At 42.9% G+C, this 7,173-nt stretch overlaps 1 protein-coding gene and 1 pseudogene across 6 annotated transcripts in view; both read right to left on the minus strand.

Moving 5' to 3' along the window:
- Positions 1–300: 300 nt before the first annotated feature.
- Positions 301–1,308, minus strand: LOC146403052 (uncharacterized; annotated as a pseudogene).
- Positions 1,309–1,879: 571 nt separating this feature from the next.
- Positions 1,880–7,173, minus strand: part of ZNF684 (zinc finger protein 684) — a 36,793-nt gene continuing 31,499 nt past the window's right edge. For 2 of the 6 annotated variants that reach the window (XR_014808613.1, XR_014808612.1), the window contains exons 6-8: positions 6,336–6,444; positions 6,065–6,186; positions 1,880–4,622 (exon numbers count right to left, since the gene is read on the minus strand). The gene's annotated coding sequence lies outside the window, so the exon portion shown is untranslated. Of the gene's footprint in view, positions 4,623–6,064; positions 6,187–6,335; positions 6,445–6,607; positions 6,699–6,979; positions 7,113–7,173 lie in introns of those variants that run through there. The other 4 variants (XR_002345281.2, XR_014808615.1, XR_014808611.1 and 1 more) reach the window with 4 other exon arrangements.

A 7,173-nucleotide genomic window follows, 5' to 3' on the forward strand; every position in this document is an offset into this window, starting at 1 on the left:
ATTAAGTACATTTACAATGCTCTGCAATCATCATAACAGACATAACTCTGTATTATGTGCATAGCATATATTTCATACCTATGGCTATACAATTTCTTAAGCAATGCAGACATTTGTACAATTTGTTTAAAAACCATAAAATAGGGACAGTGTATATATGCAGTTAGTCAGTCTGATGCCTTATTCAGTTTTTCAAAATTTCCTCAGCTTTTCTGTTCAGTAAAGTTGTCTATTTACAGCTTAAAATTTTCTGTAATCTTTTCAGTAAGTAGTATCACTTACAAAAAATGAATTTCAGAACAGGCTTTTCCACATTTATTCAGCTGATAGGGTTTCTCCCATGATGAATTCTTTGCTGCTTTATTAAAAGGCTAATTTTAAGTTTTCCCACATTTACAAAGCTCCATTGTTTTTATGATTTCTTTGATGGAGAATGAAATGTGTCTTCCGCTTAAAAGATTTCCCACATGTGTTGCATTTATTTTGCTGCTCTGCTGTGTGAGTTAAGTAATGTTTAAGGAGATGTGATTTCTTGATGAAGGCTTTGCCACACTCAGTGCGCCTGTGAGGTTTCTCACCTGTGTGAATCCTCTGATGCATGACCAGCACTAAGGAGTCCCCAAAGGCTTTGCCACATTCTCTGCAGTGGTACGGTTTCTCGCCGGTGTGATTTCCAGAGTGTTTATAAAGGGATAAACTGTACTTGAAGGTTTTCCCACATTCTTTACACTCAAATGAGTTCTCGGGTGTGTGGGACTTTACGTGCTGAGTGAAGGAGGAATGCCAGGTGAATGATTTCCCACACTGACTACATTCATAAGGCTTCTCCCCAGTGTGGAGTCTCTGGTGGACCACGAGTTATGCTTTATGCATAAACGCTTTCCCACAATCACTGCACACAAAGGGTCTCTCTCCGCTATGGATTTTTTGATGAGCTACAAGGTGTCCCTTACTGGTAAAGGCTTTCCCACAGTCACTGCATTCAAAGGCTTTTTTTCCCCCTTGTATGCTTTTTTTCATGTCTAATGAGACGAGACTTCTTTTGGAAGGCTTTCCCACATTCATCGCACCCAAAGGTTTTTTTCCTTGTATGCTTTTTTTCATGTCTAATGAGACATAACTTGTTTTTGAAGGCTTTTCCATATTCCTTGTATTCATAAGAGTTTTCTCTCAAATAACTTTTACTATAATTAAGTAAGTGTAAATTAGGCTGCAAACTCTTTCCATTTGATTCACATTTATGCCGTTTTTGTCTTGAAGAAATAAGGTTTATACTCAGATTACAATTTTGGACTATTTTGTTGGTCAGTGCTTTCTTGAAGGTGAACATTCCTTGGTTCAAAAAATTGTCTTTGCTTCCTTCTTTCTCCTTCCTGTCTTTCTAGCTCATCACCAAGTAAGCAGATAACTTCTAAAATGGAATAAAGTGAAACATACTCAGTTACTCCTTCCAACATCATGTTACAAAATCCTGGAAACAGGATTCCTAGAGATATAAGCACTCCCACATTGATTACAGCATTATTCTCAATAGCCAAGAGCTGGAATCTGAATGTCCATTGACAGATGAATGGAAAAAGGCAATGTGGTATGTATATACTTTTAAAAGGAAGGAAACCTTTCATATGCTACAACATGGATGAACCTCAAGGACATTAGGCTGAGTTATATCACTCAGTCAGAGAAGGATAAAAACTGCATGATTCCCCTATGTAAAGTATTTAAAATAGTTAAATCAGGAGAAAGTGGAAGGGTGGTTGCCAGGGGCAGGAAGGAGAGGGAAGTTCAACGGGTACAGAGTTTCAGTCCTGCAAGATGAGAAAGTTCCAGAGATCCCCTGTACAGCAATGTGCATACAGTTAACAATACTGCAAGAGGGTAGATTTCAAATAATGCTTTTTATTTTAAATCACAGACACATACACAAAGTCTCTGGTTTCAGCTCTAGTTTCCCATTCTAGACTACAAAACAAAAAAGAAATCTGTATTTTCCCTGCCCTCAACATTAAGAAGACACTGCTTAAGTGGAGGCCTCTGGAAAACAATAATGAGAACAAGTAGGTTTTTCTACTTATAAATATGACTTTTCAACCTGTGAAAGATGGTGAAAGAGGCACAAAGTAATGTTATAATGAGGACAAAGAAAGTTAAAATGGGCTCTTACAAGGATGTAGAGTAAGCTCTGAGAATAGGGACAGCCATCTAAGAGGAATGAATAAAGAGGGTGACCAGGGGAAAAGGAGATGAAGGCATTATGGGGAAATGAGAAGAGCTGGACTGGTTTGGAGGAATCTTATCAGAGCCAAGATCTACAATATTTAAAAATTAAATTATCCTGGAACTTCCCGTGTGGCTCAGTGGGTTACGAACCCGACTAGTATCCATGAGATCACTGGCCTCACTCAGTGGGTTAAGGATCCAGCGTTGCTGTGAGCTGTGGTGTAGATTGCAGATGTGGCTTGGATCCTGCATGGCTGTGGCTGTGGTGTAGGCCAGCAGCTGCGGCTCCAATTAGACACCCAGCCTGGGAATGTCCATATGCCGAAGGTGTGGCCCTAAAAAGAGGAAAAAAAAAAATTTTAAATTATTCTGTTAGGATCCTCCTCAGTCTCCAGACACTTCTTGTCCTTCTTACTCTTCTTGCACACAACCACCAAGTGAACTGTCAAGCCATTAACTCCCTTTTACCTATAGGCACATTCTCATATCCTCTCAAACCACCCAAAACACACTTGGGACATATTTGTAGAAATTCCCCCAACTACACTTTCAGCTAGGATTCATCCTCCAATGCTTACAAATAGCCAGGAACACACCCACTCAGCAGAACGTTTAAGAGACCAGACATAATCTACTTTTGCTTCTATCATCAGTTATTTCTACTATTTGAAAGGAATCTTTCCCGATAATGAGTCCCATTTTTTATGACCTCATTCAATCTTCCATAAATCTAGTCTCCGGAACCCTGCTTTGCCCCTGCCATCACTCTTCAAATTTTACACTTTGGTTTCCACACTTATAGCTTCCATTAACGCTGGGAATCTGAGCCACAAGACTCCTAGGCTTCATCAACTTTTGTCTTTATATACTGTGTAGTTAGGAAGGTTAATTCTGACTGCCATTACCATGATGCCACACCATGTCCCATGCAACACCACCACTGCCAAGCTCAAAACCCTACAAATGCTAAGTCAACTGATATAATAATGTTAAGGGAAATGAGAGAAAAGACAATTCCTCACTATTTCTGAGACTGCCTTCCATCAAGAGAGAATCTTATTAGCGTAACGCTCTGGACTCTTACATCATTTCTCACATTTCAAATAAACACAATCTGACTATGTTGTTAGAACTGGATGTATGAAAAGATCGGCCATGTTGAGGAGGAAGAGGAATGAGGATTCTGGGAACTGAGAGAACCGAGCAAGCCCTGAGTTGGATCAGCAGTGGGAGGAGCCAGAGCAGGGAGGAGGGACATCCCTCCGCACAAGAGCAGCCACGTGGGAAAGTGGAAGTGACAAGTCACTGGGGGTCTGACAAGTGCACCCAGTCACTTCCAAAGGTGTGTGGCTTTACGAAGTGCTTCTTGGAGTTCCCGTCGTGGCTCAGTGGTTAAGAAATCCGACTAGGAACCATGAGGTTGCGGGTTCGATCCCTGGCCTTGCTCAGTGGGTTAAGGATCTGGTGTTGCCATGAGCTGTGGTGTAGGTTGCAGACATGGCTCGGATCCCGCGGTGCTGTGGCTATGGCATAGGCCAGCAGCTACAGCTCCGATTTGACCCCTAGCCTGGGAACCTCCATATGCCACAGGAGCAGCCCTAAAAATGGCAAAAAGACATTAAAAAAAAAAAAAAAAGAAGTGCTTCCTGAAAAGTTCCAAGGTGCCTTCCCCTCACTGACCAACTGGGATCTCAATTCCAAAGACTCCCATCTGCCTGGTTTCTCTGACTCAACTGGACAGTGCCAATGTGGGTTCTCTCCATCCACCATCCATGGGTCGTGTCCTTGCTTCATTCTGAAGATCACTTTTGTTTTGGGGACCGGACACCTTGTTCATGGGAAACAACACAGAACTGGGGACAAAGTGCTACAGACAAACAACTACCTGACAATTTGGGTCTGCCTCCTGTAGTCCAGGGCCTATGAAGAATGACGAACAGGCTTTAGAATGGAAAAGACCCTTCTCCATTTGGGAGGCAGAAGAATTAGACATATTATCTGTTTACATTTAATCTCAAAGGGGGTTAAGAATCTTAGACCACAAAAATTCTGGGCCAAACTTGTTAAAGCTGCCGAACATTCACAGCTTTCCCAAGTCTTAAAGTAAGGGCACAGGGGCTACTCCTGAGTTACACAGGGAAGCTGTCCTTACCCACCGAGAGGATGTTTCTAAAGTTCTCCAGCATCACATCCCAATACAGCTTTCTTTGAGCACATCCCAGCAACTGCCACTCCTCCCCAGTGAAGTCCACAGCCACATCCTGGAATGTCACTGATACCTGTGACAGTACATTCATCTTCCATCCATAGTGAGCACCACTGGGCATGTGGAGGGAATTCAGAGAAATTCCTCTAATCATGTTCACTGTTCATTGTTCCTTGCAATAAGGTACACAGGAGAGCTAAAAATTACATATTTGATTCAGAATTAAAATTTTTGATAGAAGAAAATCATATTAAAACCATCCCACTATATTCATACACACACATATGCATATGTACCTACATATATACAATACATATATATGGAAACAAGAAAAGAAGGAAAAAGAAAACATTAAGTTCACTGAGTACTGCTTTGGCCTCGTGTATTCTGCTTATGCAAAGGGACACTAAAAAAGAGTCAGGACAAATACCATGTGATATCACCTATACCTGGAATCTAATGTACGGCACAAATGAATCTTTCCACAGAAAAGAAACTCATGGACTTGGAGAACAGACTTGTGATTGCTAAGGGGGAAGGGGAGGGAGTGGGATGGACTGAGAATTTGGGGTTAATAGATGCAAACTATTGCCTTTGGAACAGATAAGCAATGACATCCTGCTGTATAGCACTGGGAGCTATATCTAGTCACTTATGATGGAGCATGATAATGTGAGAAAAAAGAATGTATACATGTATGTGTGACTGGGTCACCTTGCTATACAGTAGAAAACTGACAGAACACTCACTGTAAACCAACTGTAATGGAAAAAATAAAAATCACTATAAAATTAAAAAATAAAATTGAAAAAATAAACTAAAAAATAAGTCATGAAAAACAGATGTTGTTTTGCTCATTGTGATACACCAAGTACCAGAATGGTGTTTGCTCCACAACAGACACTCAGCAAATATTTGCTGAATGAATGACTCTCCTTGTTACATGTTTTCAAAAGAAACTTATTAAGCAACCCTAGCTCAAATGAACTGTGATGTAGGAAAAAGAACAGTCTGGATTTCAGGCCTGATTCAGCCACTAACAAGCCGTGGGACTTTAGCACTCAATTCCCATCTCAGGACTACTTTATCCTTAAAATGAAGAAGCAGAACTAAAGGATTCCTAAAAGTCCTTCTAGCACTACCAGGCTGTGATAAACTATTTCTGCATGGAAGTAAGGGAAGAAAGGGAATCCTCATAACACCAAAGGGCAAATATGACAACTAAAACAGTATGGGAGTTCCCTGGTGGCCTAGTAGTTAAGAACTCTGTGTTGTCACTGCTGTGGCTTGGGTTCGATCCCTTCCCAGGAACATCTGCAGGCAGTGCATGTGGTCAAAACAAACACATTTAAAACCAGTAAGTCAGCTTAATTGTGAAAAAATTGTGAGGAAAAGAATGCACTGGTGTAAATGCATGTTTGTGAGCCAGAGAGAGAGAGAGAGAGAGAGAGAGAGAGAGAGAGAGAGAGATAGGGAGGGAGGTACAGAGAGGGAGCATTTAGGAAATAAGTCGAATTTCTTCTGTATAGCCCTTGATTCTCCTTTCCCTTGACCACACCCTCATTCTCCTGCTGTGAGTTTCAGATACCTGTGGAGCCTGACCACACAAACCCACTCTTCATTTTCTGTAACTCTCACCTTTCTCCTCAAACATTTGGGACCACACTTCCATGGACACAGTTCTTGATGGTTCATGTAATGCGGTGAGTCAAACTCTCCTCTCACTGGATAGAAGAGACAAAAATTGATTCTTCTCTCTCCTGAAATGGGTAAAAAGTCTTAAGTCAGAAGAGCCTCTTTCCAGGATTAATCTCTCTCAACTTTTTCCTAGAAAAGATGGACTAGGTGATAGAGAAGCAACACTCCTTCAACTGGAATCTCTATGTAGGGTCCCGATTTGTAAACTCACCATCCTGTGGCCCTAGGGTGGCTTTTTGTAGATTTTAACCAGGGTCGCTGGAAAATGAATCAGGCAGAAATACGCGACAGGGATCCACAGGTTCAATCACACAGTCTTCCTGCAGAGACACCAAGAGTTCTCTCAGTAACAATGATCACAAGTTGAAGTTCACTTAGTATTTACTCAAGAACACTAACTCTTTTAGGCAAAGTACTATGTTCCAAAACTAGTGAAATTCAGGTAAAACGGCACTGCGTTTGAACACCAGCTCCTCCACTTACTAGCTGTGTGATTTGAAGCAGCTTCACACTTCTCTGTAAGCAGTACGAGGATAATTACATCCCAAAGTAACCGTGATAAATAAATGCCATACTACAAAAAAAAAAAAAAAAAAAGCTTAACAGTGTCTGGCACTGGATATATCGGTCCTCTTCCCCACCGCTCTGAACGCGTTTACTGCCTTCGGCGCGTTAAAACGCTCTTGGAACGCGCTGAGCTGCGGCTTCACGCCCAGGCGTGGGCTCCCTGAGCGGCACCACGACCTCCAGCACAGCCCCGCAGCCCGGCCCGCCCCGGCCCCGCCGCCGGGCAGATGCGCGCCCTGCCCGCACGCGACTTTCTCTGCGCTAAACGCCCCCGCGCACAGGGGTCACCTGCAATCTTACTTCCTTCTCAGGCACCGACTAGCCGGCCTCTCCTCTCCCACCGGCTCAAGCCCTGCAGGGTCACCGGCCGCGCAGGACTGACCCACGCGGAGGAACGCGGGCGCGTCCCGATGCCGCTACTGCGCGTGTGCGGAAGTAGCGCCCCGCCAGCTCCCCCGGGGCCCTCTGGGAAAATCCCCCGG

This window comes from Sus scrofa, chromosome 6, assembly GCF_054392235.1.
Source record: "Sus scrofa isolate SSC_HxYL_T2T_F1_AM1 chromosome 6, Sscrofa_HxYL_maternal_Yorkshire_Landrace_v2.0, whole genome shotgun sequence".
NCBI classification, from domain to species: Eukaryota; Metazoa; Chordata; class Mammalia; order Artiodactyla; family Suidae; genus Sus; species Sus scrofa.